The 23,550-nt window shown below is 33.6% G+C and overlaps 1 protein-coding gene and 1 pseudogene across 1 annotated transcript in view; one reads left to right on the top strand and one right to left on the bottom strand.

The window, feature by feature from the left end:
- The window catches only part of LOC145292147 (octopressin receptor-like), a 703,730-nt gene that overhangs the window by 267,977 nt on the left and 412,203 nt on the right, over nucleotides 1-23,550 (top strand). The window contains exon 2 of the mRNA XM_080138276.1: nucleotides 15,888-15,942. The gene's annotated coding sequence lies outside the window, so the exon portion shown is untranslated. The remainder of the gene's footprint in view (nucleotides 1-15,887; nucleotides 15,943-23,550) is intronic.
- On the bottom strand, nucleotides 14,919-15,035 carry LOC145292662 (5S ribosomal RNA; annotated as a pseudogene).

Here is a 23,550-nt window from a genome sequence, read left to right as displayed (position 1 = left end):
ACGGCGGTATGATTGATTGGTAAATAATTTTTTTTGTTAGAACTGAATTGAAAATATTGAATAACAGAGTTATTTGATAACAAACAAGATATCACAAAGCATCATTTCAAAATTGTTGTCAATATATTGCTTCCACGATGTTCGAAATTGTAAACCACTAATTATTTTTTAGTGACGTTTTTGTGACTTGAACAGTACGCAGTACGTTTTCTATTTGAATTATAATTAGAATTTCATGTTAGAAATTCATCGATTAATTCCTGTTTTTTTTTTTTAGACGTCAATTATTTGTTGATGCCAAAATCTAACACATTCTGTTGTATTTATTGACGTCATTCGTTTAATTATATATTATCTTTACTTCGTAATATATGTTATCATCTCAGCGGTTCCTAACTCCCTTATTGCCCTTTTTTATAACTTGTAGCCTTAGAATTAAAAAATGCTTTCATAATCTATCATACTCTCATAAATCAGAGTCCATTTTCTGTCGGATATTTTTGAACCCAGTCAACGACGGGTACCTTTGCTTGTATACATATATATATATATATATATATATATATATATATATATATATATATATATATTTATATATATACGTATATATACATATTTATATATATACCTATATATACATATATCATATATATATATTTATATATATATATATACACATATGATTAGTTATTTTAAAAAAAGAAACCTATAAGAGTGCTCAATTAAAAGAAAAATCCGAAATATGAGAGCGTATATATTTTTTTATTTTATGTACATAAAGTTGTTAGATGAGACAAGTCATTGGTACCGTCGGTTTCAAGCCTGATAAATAGGACCGTCTAAGATATCCATATCAAGCTCTCTTTAGTCAATACTCATCACTCAATCATATAAAAACCAAAAATACATAAGAGATGAGTATTGGCTGAAGAGAGCTTGATATTGATCTCTTAAACGGTCCTAATTATCGGGCTTGAAACCGACGATACCAATGACTTGTCTAATCTAGCAACTTTCTGTACACAAATACAATATATATATATATATACATATATATATATATATAATATATATATATATATATATATATATATATATATAAAATTGATTCTCTGATAATACACACTTTGTACATCTTAGCTGGAACTGGAATTGAATGTCAGTGTTTTGTATATTTTACTTGCTGCCCACGGCGGTATGATTGATTGGTAAATAACATTTTTTGTTAGAACTGAATTGAAAATATTGAATAACAGAGTTATTTGATAACAAACAAGATATCACAAAGCATCATTTCAAAATTGTTCTCAATATATTGTTTCCACGATGTTCGAAATTGTAAACCACTAATTATTTTTTAGTGACGTTTTTGTGACTTGGACATTACTCTGTACGTTTTCTCTTATTTGAATTAGAATTAGAATTTCATGTTCGAAATTCATCGATTAATTCCTGGGTTTTTTTTTTAGTAACATCAATTATTTGTTGATGCCAAAATCTAACACATTCTGTTGTATTTATTGACGTCATACGTTTAATTATATATTATCTTTAATTCGTAATATATGTTATCATCCCAGCGGTTACTAACTCGCTTATTGCCCTTTTTTATCACTTGTAGCCTTAGAATTAAAAAATGCTTGTTGTAATTAAGCAAGCGATCAAACATGATTATCAGAATTTTAGTTGTTATCACACAACACGTGCAGGAGACAACTTGAATGCTTATTAGACATTTTTCTCAGAGTGTCTGATGTCTCTTTCCAAATGGGGTTATCATGACAACCTGGCGTGCGAATTATTTTCCCTGCCAAACAACCCTTACTAAACTTTCAAAATAAGCAGGGCCCGTTTACCGGCATTACTCTATGTAAGCCTGACACAAACAAGACCAGCTACAGTGTAGCCTCATCCTCAAAAACCAAAAATACATATAATTATCAAGTGGTTTATCATATATATATATATATATATATATATATATATAGAGAGAGAGAGAGAGAGAGAGCGAGCGAGAGAGAGAGAGAGAGAAAGAGAGAGATTGTTTCACTTTTAGCCCTTACGTTCTAAGATAACCTTTTCTTCTTTCTCTCTTTAATTTATATTTATTTTCCTAGTGGCACCTTATTATCCAATATTAATGCCCTCTTTGACACAGTTTCCCACAGTTTATGTCAACGTAATATGTATAAAAGTAATGTATTTACTAAGTGGAATAAGTATCTGGTGTCTTGTAACCAAGCTTTAATGTTAATAAAAGAAACGGTGATTCAGAGCTTTGTAGGAGGACTTAACTTGTAGAGAGGATATTTTTCTACTACCATTGTGAGAGTATTCAGTTGAGAGAGTGAGTCAAGAGAGAAAAATATAACTTTTACGGAAAGATGAGGAAATATGTACGAAAGTACACTATTGTATTAGTTTGGAATTTTGAGTGCGGAAGCGTTGCGTAATAATTGTCTTGCTGAGATCCTATTATGTCAGAATTTTTAGGAAAAATCGTCATCATTTTATTATATTAGAATAAGAAAAGAAGAATTACATAGTATTTACGGCTTAAATAAGATCTTCTCATCATCGAGAATAAGAGGCATGGTGAAATCTCTCAAAGTGATGTAACATTAAGAAACAGCACTAAGCTGAATACATGAGCAGAGAAGAAGAGTTCTCATCCTAGAGTCCAGTAAGACTAAGAGACCATATGAAGGATATACTATAACATAGTTAAATTATCAATTACCGAGAGGAAAATTATGTTCCTAACTTCTTTACTAAGTCGTTGTTTGAGAGGTAAACAGAATTTAATAAATATTCGAATAGCTATGCATCTCATATAAAGATTAAGAGTTAGCCGCTGGAAGATGGCTCCTTTGTTTCTGCGATTTTCAATTGAAGTAAAGCGAAACAAATGTCTATTAAAAACTCAATCATATCTCAATATATGAAAAAAATGTGTATCTTTTTATTTTGTTTGTTTTCTTATTTGGTTCCGTGTAAAATGGATGACGTCAGAAATAGCATCAAAATTAATGACGTAATAAAAGGATAAGACCATATATGAGAAAAGACATCCAATTAAGGTCATATAACGAATTATTATTTAGGAATATCCATTTAGAGTACATAAACTCATAAAGGTATGTCGTCATATAAGATGTCACTGAAAATGTCGTCATTACAAAAAGACCTAGGTGATAATGTATTACATGTACGAACCATGACTTGAAAGGTCACAGGTCATCTTTTAACTAAATTTCTGGTATAATAGTAAAGCTCTCGGATTGTTCTTGTATATCGTTTCGAATTATCTTGGTTATTTTTCATTGTTAAAAGGAGTTCAGAACGAAAATCAGAGTGTCGGAACTTTGATATTCTAAATGGAAATATTTATCTCTGGGTCTTATTATTGTACAAACTATCAAAATCACTAAACTATTAATATTTATTAATTTATATGAATAAAAGCTAATGTTTATCTTTTTATATAAATAAACATTAATGATTTTGTATTTTATATGAACATGTTCAAAGGAGTTTGCATAATGTTTACAAGAGACATGATGGAAATATTCATTATTTAAAGGTTCTTATAAAACATGATCGAAATATTGATTATTTAAAAGTTCTTATAAAACATGATCGAAATATTGATTATTGAAAAGTTCTTTTAAAACATGATCGAAATATTGATTATTTAAAAGTACTTATAAAACATGATCGAAATATTGAATATTTAAAAGTTCTTATAAAACATGATCGAAACATTGATTATTTAAAAGTTCTTATAAAACATGATCGAAATATTGATTATTGAAAAGTTCTTATAAAACATGATCGAAACATTGATTATTTAAAAGTTCTTATAAAACATGATCGAAATATTGATTATTGAAAAGTTCTTTTAAAACATGATCGAAATATTGATTATTTAAAAGTACTTATAAAACATGATCGAAATATTGAATATTTAAAAGTTCTTAAAAAACATGATCGAAACATTGATTATTTAAAAGTTCTTATAAAACATGATCGAAATATTGATTATTTAAAAGTTTTATAAAACATGATCGAAATATTGATTATTTTAAAGTTCTTATGAAACATGATCGAAATATTGATTATTTAAAAGTTCTTTTAAAACATGATCGAAATATTGATTATTTAATTGTTCTTATAAAACATGATACAAATATTCATTATTTAAAAGTACTTATAAAACATGATGGAAATATTGATTATCTAAAAGTTCTTATAAAACATGATCGAAATATTGATTATTTAAAAGTTTTATAAAACATGATCGAAATATTGAATATTTAAAAGTTTTATAAAACATGATCGAAATATTGATTATTTAAAAGTTCTTATAAAACATGATCGAAATATTTATTATTTAAAAGTTTTATAAAACATGATCGAAATATTAATTATTTAAAAGATATTATAAAACATGATCGAAATATTGATTATTTAAAAGTTCTTTTAAAACATGATCCAAATATTGATTATTTAAAAGTTTTATAAAACATGATCTAAATATTGATTATTTAAAAGTTTTATAAAACATGATCGAAACATTGATTATTTAAAAGTTCTTTCAAAACATAATCGAAATATTGATTATTTAAAAGTTCTTTCAAAACATGATCGAAATATTGATTATTTAAAAGTTCTTATAAAACATGATCGAAATATTGATTATTTAAAAGTTCTTATAAAACGATTTATTCACTAAATAACAACGAAAATATTAACATAGCAGGATTCCCTTTTTAACAGTAGTATGCACATGTCTGAAAGTTTCATCGGATTTCATGTTGAGGTCTCTGACCAATAGTAGACTCTTTCCACGATAGTAGTTATGGAAAAACTGTCGTATAACAGTTGACAATGATCCCCGGTGTGTCGAGTCATAAACAAAGATTGTTGACGAAATCATGCGTGGCGGTGCCTATCACTCGTCTCCATGACGATCGGCTTGAACACAGATACGTCTAGAAGAACGATATGTTTTGTTTTCCGTACTCTGCTTACGCTGTTGCATTCTATTGTTTGTTGCCGATTCTATTACTGATGAGAAGTAATGATATGGTCAAAAATCGGCTTGCCGCTTAGAAAGGGAAATACGATCAAACCATATCCTGCCGAGCCTAACATGATTGAAAATCGACGTAAATTCACTGTTGTGTAAATGCGTTGATAGGATTGTGTCTGTCAGCAATCCTTCGACATGAAAGGGTTTGGAGTCCATACACGGAATTGTCAATTCACAACAGCACCTGTGGGCGAATCTTAAACAATCCTCATCGAAGTTGAGAATATGACGGGGATGAAAATTGTGAAAGAATCAAATAAAAACCACACTCAGTTCTAAGAGGTATTCGCTTTTGTTTTATTTCAATATATATCGAAGACTTTATGTTAATATTTTCTAGAATTTTTAATGAAAAAGGTGACGCTGAATTCAGAGACGCTGAATTTAGAGGCGTAAAAATAATTATTTATAAGATACCTTCCGATGGATGACCCGTAGGTGTTATTCAAAGCATCAAATAGTAAATAATTTGCATGTAGAATTTTTTATGAAATGTGCTGTTTGACACGGATCTTGGTGATGTTTACTCGACGTAATTCGAACAGAAACTACATTTGAATAACTAAATAATATAATCACGGTGAGGATAGAGAACATCGTTTAGAATTGAAGACAAAATGGATCTAAAATACAACACGTGTATCTGATGTAAAATAACGGCTGCCCAGCGAAATTTGTTTGCCAATTTTGTCACATTACCTTGTTAATGTTGGTAAAAGTAAATCTAATTTATGTTGCTTTGATTTTGTAAACTTAATTATTTAATTTTAGATTCAACAAAGTTGCAGAGAGTCGCAATGATAAATTTAATTTCATCATCGCGACTAGACTTTGAACAAATCATTAGTTTCCTATGGATGAGGCTATTAATTACATCGAAATGCTGTATTTAGTACATCAAGAAATGAAAGAGTATGCTTGTGCGTATACTGGGGAGTATATAGTATGTACGTGTGTCTATCGTCTAGAGCATCATCTAGTGGTATGAAATGTTCTTCTAACGAATGTGTGTACTTTTGTATATACCTGTTACAGTCATCTGTATGACGTATGTTCGTCTATTTAGTGTTTTTATTTGTCGTTAAATTGATGCGTGTGTAACAATTACGTATTAGTGTTGATAGATTAACAGATAAAGTTCAACAACAGACAGTTTACATTTACAACAGAAAGGGACAAATAACAGTTCTCTGGAGTTTTAACATCGTCAATCGGAGAAACTTACATGGCCCGTCTTTGATATTGTTTGACTTATTCTTGGGAAAACTGCAAAGAACACCCCTCCCAATGAATCAACAAATTTGCGGTTGTCCTTTCAGCAACTTTATTTACCGATGTTTTTCCCATTGAAAGCTGCAAGGCTGATCCTGCACTAACGCATTCTGACCCCTTTCTTCAAGGAACCATCACCGTCAGTGGACTGTATTTCTTCCTTTCTCGACTTTGACACCCTCTGATCAATCTCTCACTTCCAATTCTTGACTAGCAAAGTTTCAAGCTTTACTTAATCACCGCCACTGTAAGTGACCTCTATGTAAGACTACGTCAGGCACAGAAGTCAACCTATTTTTAAATTATTGTTTATGTTCTATATTATTTTCTATTAAAATAACGTAACATAAAAATATTATCTGCAAATATTTATTTTTCTATGATAACATTCTATTTTTACTAATATTATAACGACTATAACAATAATCGACTAAAACATTTTGAGCATTTTCCTACCAATATCTCACAGAACTAGGTTCTTGTCTAGCAGAAACTTAAGAGATGAATGGATGATATTAAGAGATGTAAAAAAAGACCGCCTGCTTTCGTCCTATTCTCGAATAAATAAAAATATCTCGTCAGCGTAACAAAAGTAAAGATTGTTTTTTTGAAAAACAAATATCAGAACCTACAAAAACATTTGCTAATGCCATTATTTCTCAGCATATTCTTATTTTTCAGAATACTTTGGATCGTAATTCCTTACCTACATTTAACTCTATTGAACCAGGTTCGAGACCGGTTTTATAGACTTTTCATTTTCTAAACTTTTCATGTTAAGTAGATTTGATCTTTATATAACCATAAATAAATTCTATAATCATCTTATATATATATATACATATATATATATATGTGTGTGTGTGTGTGTGTATATATATATTCTCTTTATTATACAAACATTATTGGTTGCATATGTGTATGCATATATGTTGCAGTGGCGTATGTATTCAATGTTAGTACGCGTATTATAGAAATAAATGCATTAACACTGATAGCATTCAGATAAGGTTTTATAATGGCTAATATTTTAAGGAAATCAAAAGACATCTCTGAAATCTCCTTCGATACTATCACGATTAATTAGCAGAAATAACCTTTATCTTGATTATCATTTACAAAAAATAACTTAAACAACGTAAAATATTAGTTCAGCCTCTATATAATATGTCGACTACAGAAACTCCCAATATCAGAGACCACATAAAAAGTTAATACATTTAGCCTATTAGACGTTATCTAATGGACCTTTGAACACCATTTTCGACATATTCAGTCATTATAATATAGTATAATGTTACATTATATCCGACGAGCAACAGCATCACTATCGTACTATCTACTGAGGAAGGAGTTCCTATTTTTCTATCTAAATATTTAGTCCTATCACCGCTACCAATTTGCACCGGGACCAATTCTACATTTATCTCAAATACTGTGATTGCACACAGCGTAACTGGTTATTAGATATATAGACATAACATTACATTACCAATTTCTTACTCATAAATTATAAAGTCTCCCTTCCAAAATTCCTTCTACTCCAATTGGCTGAACTCTTAAAATTCTATTATTCCGGAATGTATTAATTTATTAATTCATTCATAACCACCGCTTACTAATATTCAAACATGGGGTCACTACATTTCCCATGCCTGAATTTGTTTCCGTGCATTCGGTTACACATGCGTCTACAAATAATTACTAAAACCCACTACCGTTGTTAAATAATTAAAATGTAACCTACCTGCGTCATTTTCTCAAAAGAAATTCCTTTAAAATGACGGCTTTTATAGGTTTTTGACTCTCATATATAAACAAAAAAATATGCCTTCCGCTCGATTTCGGATTTTTGCTACTTTACCACGGAGAAACAAAAATGTTCACGACAATTATCATTAATTATATCTGACTGTAATATTTTCTCTCGACAAATATGTGCGAAAATAAAGATCATTTCAAGGTATCATTTTTACCTTAGATCCACCTATATAATTTTCATTTAAAATGACAGCTTTTATAGTTTTAACAATGCCGAATAAAAAAATCTTATTTAAATTTTGCAGAGACCAATGGTTTTCGACGTATAAATACTTGTACTGTGCACTGTGATTCGCTGGCCACCATCCACCTTCCCATGTAAAGAATGACTTTCGGAATAAACACGACGAATCTCTCAATGAACAATTCTTTCTTAAGTATTATTAATAACTAGCAAAGATACCTGCGCTTTGCACAAGGCTTTGCTGCATGTTCGAGAGCCTGTGAAGCGGGTATCCGAGCGTACAGCAAAATCCCGACCTTAATCTTTGACTTTGACGTTGAAAAAATGGAGGGCACCATCACTAGGTCGGAGACCATCATCTCGTAAGGTTTGCTTCAGTCGTGTGGACTGTAAAGGAGGTGTACAAACACACACACACACGCACGCGTGTGCACGAACGAACGCTACTAGTTTATATCCCCACAAAATTTTCTTGTACATTTTCTTGTAACTTGTAAAGTTAAAATTTACATAAAAATAAATGGCGTTTCTTTATTATGATACCCTAATCTAATTAACTTTTACTGAATGAGATTTTCGTAAAGATTCGAAAACTTCTGAATCAAGCCAGTTTTTGGCACACAGTCAAAATTTATGAAAAACAAACACCAACTTGAATGTCGTTTTCTTTATGAAAAGGAATTTATTCCAAATAAACATGAACAATGAAACAAATATTCGATTTTTCCCAGAGTTATTATTTTTATACACACGACCTTTTTAGGGTTATGTTAGAGTTCAAAACAAACAGTTGTCTTCTGTGTATTTCTTTCATCAATATGTTTTCATTTCTTGCATCGTTTATAAGATTTTTCTTGACAACATTCAATAATTTATTTTATTTATTAAATATAAAAAAATAATATATTAATAATTTAACAAACATTCATGTTCTTCTATAGTTTATTTAATTTATTGAATTACATCTTAATTATATATGATACATTTAATGTAAGTGTGTGTTATAGAAATAAATAAGAGAAAATATATACGGGAGCAAGTAAACAATAATATATATATATATATATATATATATATATATATATATATATACATAGAGAGAGAGAGAGAGAGAGAGAAAGAGAGACAGGCAGACCGAAAGACAGAGAGGGACGGGAGGAGAGTAATATAAAGTTATCTCTACTATTATAGAAAACGGAACTCTGTGTGTGGCTTAGTGTGTATGTGTAGGTTCGTTTCCTAGGAACTCTAAAACGGTTGAACCAATTTTTATGAAATGTCACACGAAAATATTATGTACCTGGCAGTGTTCTCAGATAAGTTTTCGATCTTCAATAAGCATCGATAACCAATAATCGCAATAATTCGATGAAAGAAGAAATAGTCGATTTTGAAAATTAACATCTTACACAGCCGAAAATCACAAATATATTTGAGAAGTATTAATTACCACACAATCCGAAGTCTTAACATATAAAGTGCACAGTAGGTTCTTTGATATGACAGGTACGAAGTAGAAATGAATGTTTCCAATTGAAGCACAACTGTGGCAGGATACTTGACTTTTTTTTTCATTTTAAACTAAAATTCAAGCCATTAAGACCGCACAAGCAGTAGTTCCGGGCATATAACATCGACAGTAGGTTCTTTGATATCACACGTACACGTTCGAAAATAGTGTATCTGTTTATAGCACAACTGAACATGATACTCGACTTTTGCATTTTAAACTTTAAATCAAGTCATTATACACCAAAAATAATTTTATACAATAAATAGTAGGTCCTTTACAGTGCAATGTATACTACAATGTATTTAGGCCTTTTTTTAAGACTAAAACTCTCGTGTATATATATATATATATACACACACACACACATATATATATATATATATATATATATATATATATATTCGATTGGCAAAATTTCAGAATAATTATAAAGAAGTGAACCATAGCGGAAATTCAATCGACTAAAATAAGATGGAAAACGGGGTGAGGAAAATGAAAAAAATGGGGGAAGTTACATGTAACAAATGTACAATTCAGTAAAATAAATAAGTCGATTAAAAACAAGATCGTTAAAATACACCCGAAGCGCTTTTCGTTCAGACTAACTTTTCACGGGTATAAATCTGAAAATTATTATTTTTTAGAATATTTGGTAGTGGAATGGAGTACGAGCGGAGAGGAGGTTAAAAAAAAAACAAAAAAAAACTGTGACTACCCAAATAATTCTAATTGAAGCCGGAGGTTTCTCTGCTTGCACAAAGTAGGCGGGGCTGGAAATGATGGCAAGTACTTCGAGGACAGACAGGTGGAACTTTGTACGTGGTCGGTATAAAACAGAAAAACACTCCGAAGGAAAGCAAGACCGCACTCCTTTTTATCGAGCAAGTGTTGGCCGATGGACGATTCTATCAATTGAGACTTTCTGGTGGTAGGTTGATGGTCTCGGATGAAGCGGGGAACATGTTGGGCGATTCTGACCTGAAGACGCTGGGTCGTCTTGCCTATATAGACGGCATCACACCGACATTGGAATTTCTAAATAATATTACTTGTGTAAGAGATAGGCAAGACATCCTTACGAAATAAGAGAAAGGCGGTTTTTGTGGAAAAAGCAATACGGTGGAATAGAGCACCAAAATTAGAAGACACCAGAGAGGAAATCTTATCGCCAATAAGTTGGTCTTCAGGTCCAATCCAGGGTAACCTAAGGTATACCGGGAGTCTAGATGGACCATATTTTGGTAGCTCAGAAAAGGATTGAATTTCCTACTAATAACTAAGTTAAATAATCGAGGTGGATATCCATTCATAATAAAAATCCTTTTAATGTTCTCAATGTTCACATCAATAAAAGGTAGGGAATAAATAACAAGTGTCCGATGGGTTAGGTTTCTAATAAGATTAAGTTTCCTGGTTTTGGGTGCAAAAAAATCCCAACTGAGATAAAGTCCAGTGAAAGTGGGTTTTCTATAAATAGATGTCATAAAGGAAAGTCCACGTTTAGAAACTAACACATCAAGGAAAGGAAGGGGGTTATCTTTTTCCACCTCCATCGTAAATTTGAGAGAAGGGTTAAATTATTTAATAAGTGGAAAAAGGGTACAGCTTCATCATGCGTTGCGAAACAAGTAAAAAGTGTCGTCAACATAACGCATGTAAAATGCTGGTCTGGGGCACTTGTCCAACAACGTCTGTTCTAAGAAGCCCACAAAAATATTGGCCAAAGTTTGGCCAAGGGGAGATCCCATAGATATACCGTCGAACTGGCGATACATCACATCGTTGAAACTAAAGGAAACAGACTTGGTTACAAGTTCCATGAGTTCAACGAACATCGCCTCAGGAAAAGAGGGGAGATGGTCAGGGCCTCAATAAAGAAAATCAGCACATATGTCAATGACCTCGTCAAGAGGGGCATTGGTAAACAAATAGCTAATGTTAAAGGAGACCAAATAACAGTTGTTAGTGGTAAGAGGAAGCTCCTTGATAGTCGACGCGAAATGAAAAGAATCGGGTGTGCAATGTGTTGAATAAAAAGAGCAGACTGGTTCAAGAATTAAAACCAGCCCTTTCGGGTGTATTTTAACGATCTTGTTTTTAATCGACTTATTTATTTTATTGAATTGTACATTTGTTACATGTAACTTCCCCCATTTTTCCCCTTTTCCTCACCCCGTTTTCCATCTTATTTTAGTCGATTGAATTTCCGCTATGGTTCACTTTTGTATAATATATATATATATATATATATATATATATATATATATATATAGTCTTTTTTACTGGGTTTATATATTTGGAAATTCGGTAATCGTTCATATGCCAATAAGTTTTAAGCCAAAATGAGATGACATAAATCGTACGCTTCAAAATGACTATATTTCATAATTGAGCATTCATATATTGTTTTAACAAAATCAAGACATCAAGGAATAGATTGATAGCAACAAATAGTGTATTTCATCGTTAGTTACAATTGCTTCAAGACTATTCGGGCAAATTCAAACATTATGTCGGTTGAAAATTTTCAACCGGCATAATGTTTGAATTTGTCCGAATAGTCTTGAAATAATGTTTTAATCTGTCAATTGTAACTATAGATAAAATGGATGGTCGATATCATCATGAGCGTTCAAGGCGCCAACAAGGTGGGATAATAATTTGGGCTGGGATTATCGGAGGTACTTTAGTTGGCTTATGGAGAGTCCCAGAAGGTGTGAAACTGACGTCAAATGCTTACATAGCTTTTTTGAAGGAGCACTTTGAACCAGGGATGAATAAGCAAAGGTTGACGTTCAGAAGAACCATTATTTTTTTATGCAGGATAATGCTCTCTCGCATGCAGCAAACAAAAGCAAAGCGTATTTGCAACAGCTTTTTAAGTTACAGACGACGGAGTGGCTTGCGAATTCATCAGATTTTAACCCAATTGAGAACCTTTGGAGGATCATGAAGCGACGCCTCTTTGCAAGTGAACGCCAATTTAAGAGCAACAATAGGTTGCGGGACGCTTTCCAAAAAGTATCGCGAGGAATAACTGTTAACAAAATTAAAAATTTTACTAATTTTGTGGACCAACGTCTTTTACTAGTCATTCATAAAAAAGGATCGCATATCCCCTACTAATTATGTCAATGTAGAATCTGCTATATAGTTATTGTGTTCTAAGAATTTTTCCTAGTCCATTTAATGTTTGAAAATTATTTCAATAAACAAGTTATGGGTATACTTTGTTTTTTCTCAACCTCGATAAATCAACAGATATTCCTATATTCTGCCATAGTTTCGCTAATACTGCTTTAAATACTTTTATTTTCTGACTGGAGTAGATAAATAGTATTGCAAGCACTTTCTCAAAGTTTCATGGATTTTTATTTACTCGTTCCTTAAATATTTAAACCAAGCAAAAATAATGTCGTTTTTTTACGTTCAACTTCATGTTAGAAAACGACATTATTTTTGCACCAGCCTAATAACAGTAATTAGTAATAAATAGTGATATTTACAACTAGAAATAAAATAAGTTTAATATCCCATATAATTCGAGTTAGAACTGCCCGCAAACATCCATGGCGCAGTGGGCAAAGAACTTGGAAAAATCAATTGTAAAAGTTATATACACTTAAATGTTATGGCTGAGTTCTCGCTTTGTGCGAACGAAAAATACAATTATGAATTACTTAGGACCTCTATCAAGTCGTAGCTGACGAAATGTGAGCATACTACTTCCCTAAAGTAAATAAAGGAGTCTCTTCGAAATTCCCGAGTTCGACACAAACATTCACGAGTTCGACTAAATACGCTTGAAGAAAATCGAAAACGTTAAAGAGCTACGAAGGCGTGAGTGGTTCTATCAGAACAAGCGACATTTTGTGCTACAGGATTTATTTTCCACATTTTCACAATTTTGCTAACCTCTTTTGATACCTCGTTAATAAAAGTCCGGAATGCACTTTGTCACATACATATCGCCATTCTAAAATTGACGAATCCATTTCTTAACTGTGCTAACATCATCTGCATCATCTTCGTAAACAGGCGCTGGAGAATGATGAACGGTTCTCTGCTTGTGACACACGTCCATGACAGGGGTTGCTTTCTTCAGTCTCACACCATGAATATCTGCAGCAGATGAATGAAAATCTCAGGTCATAAATGCATAACTTCTGTCACAACAATTTGCAATCCCTATGATCCACTTGAGCGGAATAAAAATAGGAGTCATTACTTTTGGAATATCCCAAATTTCATGATTGCATTAGTATGAGAAATTTTAATAATAACCTTTTCACTTTCCATATTTTTATTAATGCAATTCTTAGCCTGTTACTGATATATATATTTGCTTTATTTACTTTTCTCTTGATTTTAGTTTTGCTATTGATATTTGGCGGCAGTATACGCTCTCCCATGTGTGAGTTTGGGGTTATATTTGTTTTTGGTTCCTGATAAGTTTTAATGGCTGGATGAAACGAAAGTGAATTGCTGTTCTGTAGCTTTGATGTGGGTTATTCCACCTCGATTTGTACGCAACCAAAACTAATTAACGAATTAATTAGCAGATAGGCATGGGGAAATTGCACGGTTATTCAAGAAAAAAGGTTTGAACGTGGCATCAGTTTTAATGAATAAATTAAAAATAAAAAGACGATTAAAGTATTTATTCTACCACATTACTGTGTTAAGACGATTAATGGCAATTGGAATCGGGAATCGGAAAAATTGCAAACTTTTGGGGTATCGTAATCGGTATCGCATTCCAAAGAACTGGGCCTGATTTCCAATGCTAAAAACGCTTGTTTCAATTGGTATTTTTTATCAACTATTTCTATTGCTCATACTAATTAGAGGGGTTCCTTCAGTCTTTAACAGACTAGGGATACCCACGAAGGGGAGCCTGCGCGTGATATTTTCGTGGCAGAAGGTGCGCAATCTCCAACCAGACCTCTCCTGAGTCAACATTGTTAAATAGCAGTGGCAAGTAAAATGTATGTACAAGACGACTGGAAACAAATGCCGAGATAAGCGGAGAGGACATACAGTGCCTAGAATTCCCAAATGGTCATTCATCTGGTACTAATCAGGCTCAACGTTGCTTAACTTCGGTGATCTGACGAGAACCGGTGTGTCAACGCGATTATGCCGTATATTAAAAGAAAATGATAAATATCTATTGATTTAAAGCGACCAGTCAAACTAAAATCTATACATCGCCTTCTACAAGTGTATTTTATATGTGCGAAAATATATACACACTAACAGGGGAAGGGTGCCCGACTTTGCTCGGTCGTAAAATACGCTTAAATATAATATTTTAATTTGTCCAGATTTGGTATGTATTATTATAGAGTCGTGATTTCAAAAGTAAAAAAAAAAAACTGTTTAGATGACACGCATACAAAATGGCATTATTTAACAAATAGTACAATTAACTTTACGCAAAGTTTGATTTTTTTTAAATTTTCACAAACACGAACAATGTTTTTGTATAAATTTTGAAAAATATAAGAATATGTTTTTGTTCGTTTTCTTTTGTTTTTATTGTATCTATGTATTTATTTCATGAAAAAACATTCGTCCTATAAATGTATTCGTTTTAGCCATGACTTTGACCCGCAAGTACGCACGCCGCCAGTACTTGTGCCAAATAAACGTCGAGTGCATTAGTTTTCTAATGAAACAAAAACCGGCAAACGAATAGCTCGTTCCTAACAGATTTTACTTGTATCAGCCTCTCCAAGTATTGCTTTCTTTCACGATAAAATACCAAAAAGGCATTACCAATATAGATTAGTACAGTTAAAGTGGAAGCTGAAAGAAGCAACGCACGTTCGACAAGTTTTACTGCATGGGTTAACAATTGTGCTCTGAGTTTGTTCAGGCATCGTTGCTAGCGCGAACTTGGAGGACGATAAAGTCAAGGCTATTTGTCTTTCGTATTTTCTGTCTATTAAACTCGAACAGACATATAATCGCCTTTTTTTTACTGTATCTCTTTTCAGATTCTGGAATACTCGGATTGATCTGGGAACCTCATCCAAGGATTTGACTGATTTCGTAAGTACTGAAATACTGTGGCTGCTCCTTTATTACAAGTTTCCCTTTTATGTACATATTTTATTAATAAAATTTTTATATACTTATTTATCCTTATTATTTATATGCTTATGGTTTTATTCATTGCTGTGGGGAATCACCCATACACAAGATCTGAACACTTCGTAACTGTATAAATTAACTGAGAGTTGCTACTCTCGGGGTGGTCAGTGCGCTTTTGTAGTCCGCCATTTTGGCGATAATTATTACGACAATTACTATTTGTATATGCTATTTTTGTTTCAGTATATTTCATCTTTTCTAACTCATCTCTGTGTCCGTATTTTCCTTAGTGATCTTTCCAAGGCCACAGCATTTACTAAAAAAAATGAAATATATCCATTTGTCTGGTATGAACAATCAAGATAATACAGAAATATGACTATTTTAATTTTAAGTAAAGAATTGAATTGTCTTTACTTAAAAGTTGAAATAATAAAACTATGTTCGACTGATGAATGTGTGTACCTGGGTTTTCTAACAAGTTTTCTGTTTTTGTTTCCTTAGCTTTGTTTTCTGTTTTAGAATGGTTTCCAATCTATTTAACTATATTTAAATCAGTATTCATGTATCACCTTACGTCATAAACAGTCCTTAATTCAAATACTCGATTATATTACATCGTCTATGAATTTGAAATTTCTTTCACCATCTTTTAATGGACTTAACCTTATTCCGTCTCTAATTATGCGCTATCAACATTCCTTATTAAAAAATGTATTTCTTATTTTTGAGAGATAACGCTTTTTCTACCGTGTGTCTAGCAATTTTTTATTTTTTACACGGTGGTCATCACTTATCAAGGCCCGGAAGCCACTCATGGATAAGGGTTATTGCAAGTACAGTACGTTAGTGTGGAGATTTAATGAAGTGTTTATTTAAGGGGGCCGTTCATTAGGAATTTGTTAACGTTGGACTTGAAGACATCCAAGTTGTAGTCAGGTGGGAAGCAGGTAGACAAAACAGAGTTCCACACGCGTGCGGTTCTAAGAGATAAGCGTTGTTCATGGAATCTACGTTTTGATTTAGGCACAGATATAGAGTGGGGGAAATTTTTACAGTGATTCAGCTAGACGGGTGTTTTTCGTGAAGAATTGGCCAGGGGGAACCAGAGATTGGAGTTCAGACGAGCACCTGCAATGGAAATAACGATAAAACAAGGATAGGCTCGCAACGTCTCTTCTGTGGGAGAGAGGTTGCAGGGTAGAGAAACGGGCATCCCCTACTAAGCCACGAAGTCTATTTTGTACTCTGTCAAGAAAGGATAGGCTGTTTTAGCAGCTCCTGCCCAGATATGGCAGCAATACTCCATCCTTGGACGTACTTATCTTTTATATAGATAGAGAATTGCATCAGTAGTGAGATATCTTCTGGTGCAGTAGAAGGATCACCATCTCTCCAGCGACCTTGGAAACAGACTTGATGTACGTGTTCCATTTCAGATCAGGAGTAAAAGACAAACCCAGAAGTTTGTCCAAACTTCTAGACGAGAGTCATCCATTTCAATTGATGCCAGATGGGGATCAGAGCGTTGATGATGTAAAGATAGGAGCTTGGTTTTAGATGCATTAAAGGTAACCAGCCACGTCTTCCCCCACTGAACCACGCGTTCGAGATCAGAGGAGAGAGAATCAAAGAGAACTTTGTCATTTACAGCCTTTGATGTGTTGCCGTAGATGGTCGTGTCATCAGCATAGATGTCAACGAATGATTTAAGTATGTGTTTAGGGAGATCATTGATGTAGATCAGGAAGAGAGTTGGGCGCAAGGTGGACCCTTGAGGGACTCCAGCATTAATACTGCAGGCCTCTGATTTTTGTCCATCGACCACTACACTTATGAGCCTATCGGAGAGAAATGATTTAATGATTGAAAAAACATTTCCAGTTATACCGTAGCTGGAAATCTTGAGAAGTATGCCCTTATGCCATGCCTTGTTGAAGGCCTTTGATATGTCAAGAGTAATTGCCCTAGAAAGGAAGCCTTTGTCAAGAGATTTTATAATCCTGTTAGATATAACCGTTAGCACATCTGCGGTAGATCTTGCAGAACGGAAACCCTATTGTGTGTCACTAAGAAGGTTATTTCTGCTGAGGTGGTTAACTATTGCTCTATTTAATATGGATTCCAGAAACTTACTCATCACACACAGGAGACCTATTGGTCTGTACTGAAAGGGAGATGACTTATCACCTGAATTCTTAAATACAGGGCATACTGATGTGGTTTTCCAGGGAGTTGGAAAGCACCTCCTTAAGGCAGCGCTTAAACAGTTTCGTAAGTATGGGAGCAAGTTCTGGTTGAAGCTTTTTTAACACTATAATTGGGATGCCATCATGGCCAGTTGCTTTACTGGAATCAAGGTTCTTGATTAGCTTGGTGGGATCATGCACGGATATTTGTGTGTTACCTAGCTTGTTCTGTGTTATAGGAGGAAATATGGGGAGTTGATGGCCTTCGTCGCATAGGGTAGAATTAGCTGCAAAGTTCTTTGCAAATAGTTTGGCCTTGTCTGATGCTGACGATAAAACCTCTCGGTCCATTGATAATGGTTGGGATATAACGCACACTTCTGTTCAGGATCCTATTTGTTATTTGCCCAAACTGGTGGGAACCAAGCCGCTGATCAGCTACCTTGGATTTAACAGACTGGGCATATAGCTCTCTATCATTTTTTATTACTATTTTACAGTGGTTGCTGGCGTTCCTGAAAGCAGCTTTAGTCTCAGTGCATCTATTACGTTGGTAGCTATGGAAAAAGTTATTCTGTGAGCGATGGCAGCAGCACATTCTGGGGAGAACCATGGCTGGCTGTAAGGTTTTTGTTGAAATTGTTTAGATGGTATGAATCGGTCTATGCCTAAAATTAACCATTCGGTAAGATCTGATACTAGAGGACACATCCTTTTTAAACATGGAATGCAGAGGTAAATCAGATATGAATGTACGGAAGCTATCCCAGTCAGCCATAGAGTATCGGTATACAGTACGGTGGAGGGGTACGTCTGGGGACTTATTACATTTCGTTTTTATCTTAACTGATACGACGGAGTGGTTGGAGGATCCGAGAGGAGAATGAACGGAACATGAACATAACTCAGGGGAAGTTGAGAGAAAAAGGTCTAGGAGGCTTGCATATTGACCAGTAGTATCGGGCACACGGGTGGGTTCGCGAACAATCTGAGTGAGGCCATAAGTAATGGCAAAATCATGACAGAACCTCGCCTCATCTTCTGTCTTATTTGAATGGGTCAGCCATTCCACGTTATGGACGTTGAAGTTACCACAGATGTGGATGTTAGCCGAGGGATGTGCAGACAGGATCTGGTCTATTTTCTCAGATATACTCTTAAAGATAGTAACTCCGCTGTTATGGGGCCGATAGAGGGCAAATATAAATGCAGTGGTGTAAGCAAGTGCAACACGGAAGAAGATATAGGGTAAATTAGGATCTTCTCTAGAGATATCCCTGCCACACGGGAAGCCATCTTTAATGTAGACACATATTCCATGCCCATGGCGATCTTGGGAGTCAGATTTAGCTGTTAAGTTAGAGTATCCGTTAATTATGAACACATCTAGGGAATTGGTTGTCCCTATTCCAGTTTCGCTTAGAAAGAATATGTCCGGTTTCGTCTCCTATAATTGGGTTGACTGGAAGGTTGGAACGCAGACCCCTGATGTTGGAGAAGGAGACCTGGTAGTAGGGGTCTACGTTGGAAGATGGGGTTCTAGGTGTATTCGAGTTTTTTTTTTCTGGAGATATTTCATGTTGAGGTTTTGGGATTTGTGGAACAGGTCGGCATACTTGGTTAGAGCAGGATAGAGATGGAAAGTAAGAGAGAAAAAGACAGGATATTTTTGTAGCACATGAAAAGGTAAAGCTGTGACAATTACCCACTAGTATGGCATCGAGAGGCCGCACCAGAGACTACTGCAAGGTCCAGAATCCATTCACCAAATGGCAATACAGCAGTCCCAGTACTTTGCGACTGCTGATAGGACAGCCTCCTTAGTGGTTAATCCAAGGTTCGGATCCCTAAGTATCAGGCGGATAATGTCAGCCCAGATGAAACGTTTACCTCCAGCACCCTTACAAGTGACATGGCCACAAGGATAGACATAGAGACAGAAAAATTTCTGACATCTCAGACTACTGTTCACCAAGTACTACCGACCTTTAAATCAGCTTTTTCTTCACCCTTTGTCAATTCAGGACACTTTTGATGATAATCTCATCTCCCATATTAATGGGTGGATGTTTTTAGTGTTATCTATCTCGAGTTTGACATTGGAGCTTCACCTTATAGTTAAAATCCAATAATTAACTTTTATCAATTTGTGAAGTCAGCTTAATATTAATTTACATTTGAGTTTAGATAATTATTCAAGGTTTTAATTTAGGAGGTTCGTTTTCATAGGTGACTTTTTCTTTGCTAATGTCACTGTATTATATTTCAAATATAATTGAAAAAAAAGACTAACTATATTAGATGGTTTGATTAGCTAGCCAGGAAGCAAGTATTTTCAATATAAGCAAGCTTACAGTAATAGTATATATTAAGTATATTACTTAAATAAAGTCCTAAATTTATCTACTGTAATCGAGAAAATAATTCCCGGCATTTTTTTTTTATCGCTAGTTTACTTTGTTACATGGGTGAGCAGTGTTTTGCCATTTTTCAATAGTATTCGCGAAGGGGGGGGAATTATTGAGACAGATTGGACTCTCCCCAAAATTACTGGTGTCTACATTTCTTTTTTCTTTTCTTATTAGTCGACTTGAACGAAAAAACAAAACAAAATATAGCTTGCATATATTTACTTGAGTGCCTCGCCATATGATTGAAAACATAACATTTTTATAGAGGGCGATTGTTTTATTCTGTCAACAGATGCGGATTAACAGTTAATACTGAGTTAGATACTACAGCCATTTACAGGGCGGTTTTTGTGATGAGGCTTCTTGTCCACCTAAAGTCGGAGCCTTGTATTTCCAGATGTCCATCAATTTGCTATCATCTAAGCTCCAAGTGTCTTAACTTCGGCAATCTAGCAAGAACCATTTAGATCATTGTATGCGTCTCCCTTCATAATGCTTGATGTATATTTATAATCACGCTAAGATTTAATTTTTTTTGGTTATTCTGTTACTTATTGTCTTTTCCTCAACGCATTCCACAGTGGTATTTATACTACATTGTGTACAGCCTAACACTAACCTAACTCTTATCTATCAGGAACCCGCATACTGGACATGACTAGCGTAGCCATTTCTTTTGGTAATTGGTAAGACACAATCTTCCAATAGTTGCAAAGTTTTCTTGCCCTGAAAGAAATGACACCACAGAATGTCCACGCAGCAGGATAACCACGGAGATTTTGAAACCGTACTTCTATGCAGGAGAAAATCAAATGAATCGTTGCAGTATAGCGTAGATTCTATCTTTCCTAAGTTTTTTATTGTTTTTCTTTTCCTGATAGCAAATCAATACATTGAGCAAATAAATCGATTGAGTGTGAATTTTTTTTCTGGTCTAGCCAATTCTTAAGGCGAAAATCATTCAAAATAGAGATAAATCCAATCATGCTTTTTAGAAGATGGTCAAATATTTAAACTTACTTCACCGATGAAAAATGCATTAAATGGCGCATTTGCTGTCTGTTTGGTAATAAACAATAACAAGAAGAAGAAAAAGATTTTGTTTTATTGTCTAGTTTTTTCCGTTAAACAGATGCCTATATATTAGTGGTCAGATTTTCAAATAAATATTGACAGCTTTTCTCAAATATTGGCTATCAACACTGTGTACACATTCCATATAAAATCTCATTCAACACTCTTAAAACAGAGATACTTCATATAATATATAAACTTTATGGCGGTTTTGATGTTTGTGCGTAGGCAGATAGAAACATGTAATCCGACTACAACAAAAAATAAGCAGATTCATTAATGAGGCGATATTTTTTCAATATTAATACCCGATTTCAGATCTCATTGTTTCTTCTCTATATCAATGGTCTTACAGATCTTATATCTATGCTGATGATACCATTCTATATTCTGGCGTCGCTTCTCATCACTCCTTCGGATCTCTTGAAATTCGCAGCTAATCTAAGAGTTGACTTGGGTTTAATCGTAGATTGCGTTACAAAACAGTTTGTTTCGTTTAATCCTGTTAAAAGCCAACTTATTTCTTTCAATCGTAAACGTGTCCCTTTTCTTCCTGAGATTCTCATGGATGGCTTTGTTCTTGACAAAATATCAACTCAAGAACTTCTTCTGTTTTTTTTTATTATCAAGTCCCTCTTTGATTACATATCTCAGATTTTTTGTTCTTTCTGTTTCTCTCGTAAAATAAATTTTCTACATCGTTCTAAACAATTTCTCACATCAGATTCTCTTCTGTATCATGACAAATTTACTATCAACCATGTAAAGAGTGATGTTGTCATATTTGGGCTGATGAATCTCTGTCCTTTTTGAGAGTTCTTGATGAAGTGCAGAAAAGTATTTGCGATCCAATTGGTTCCACTCTTCTTTCTTCTCTGCAACCTCTCTCTCGCACAAGTCATATTGCTAGTCTCAGTATTTTCAATAAATATTATTATGGCATGTCTTCTTCAGAATTGTCTGATCTATTCACTGCTTCTTTTGCTCCGTCTTGTTTGCCACGTTAGTTTAATGATCGCAATCATTTCAATTTTTTATACCCGATTTTTATACAACTTCCTATTTCAGTAGCTTCTTTCCAAGAACTAAACGCTTGTGGAATGCTCGTCCAGATGACTGTTTCCCACCTACCTATAACTTTATTTTTTGCGAAACTAAAGTCAATAGGCATCTCCTGACTTTCCGATAATCATCTTTCGTTCCTGTTAGTTCTTACATTAAGTGGCTACACGATTTGTCTAGAGGCATTTACATAAAAAAGTTTAAAGTGCTTTTACAAACTGGATACGGGTTCTATAAACTTAAAACAAAACCTGCATATCATAATAACATGAAAAGCATTACATAAATATGTTTTACAACTTTGAGATAATAAATAATAGACTTAAAAGTTGTTTGATGTAGAGGAATTTTCTTTGCGTAAACTACACAATTCCTATCGTATTTTTACCAGTAAATATACGTAAATACATTCAGCTTTATTATGTATTATAACATACAAATAACATATTTTTCCCCACACAATTTCAAAAATATAAGTTTTCGTATTACCTTCAAAGCGCTATAAGCGAGGTAGTTCACAATTCATTGCATTGTAAAGAATCTATTGTTGATGTTATAATTAACACACACACACACATATATATATACACACACACACACACACACATATATATATATATATATATATATATATATATATATATTGATAGCTTGAATTAAAGTTTAAAATGCAAAAGTCAAGAATCATGCTTCAACTGTGTTCTAAAGATAAACATTCATTTCGAACGCGTCTCTGTCATATCAAAGAGCCTACTGTTAATTTTATATCGAATCTCTACATTATGCGGTATGTGCCGAACAAATACTTATCACTTCTTCAAGTGACAAAT

Source organism: Euprymna scolopes, chromosome 13 (assembly GCF_053919585.1).
Source record: "Euprymna scolopes isolate OS-2025 chromosome 13, ASM5391958v1, whole genome shotgun sequence".
NCBI lineage: Eukaryota > Metazoa > Mollusca > Cephalopoda > Sepiida > Sepiolidae > Euprymna > Euprymna scolopes.
The sequence above is the reverse complement of the archived record's forward strand: the minus strand, read 5'-3'. Positions and strand labels throughout refer to the sequence as shown.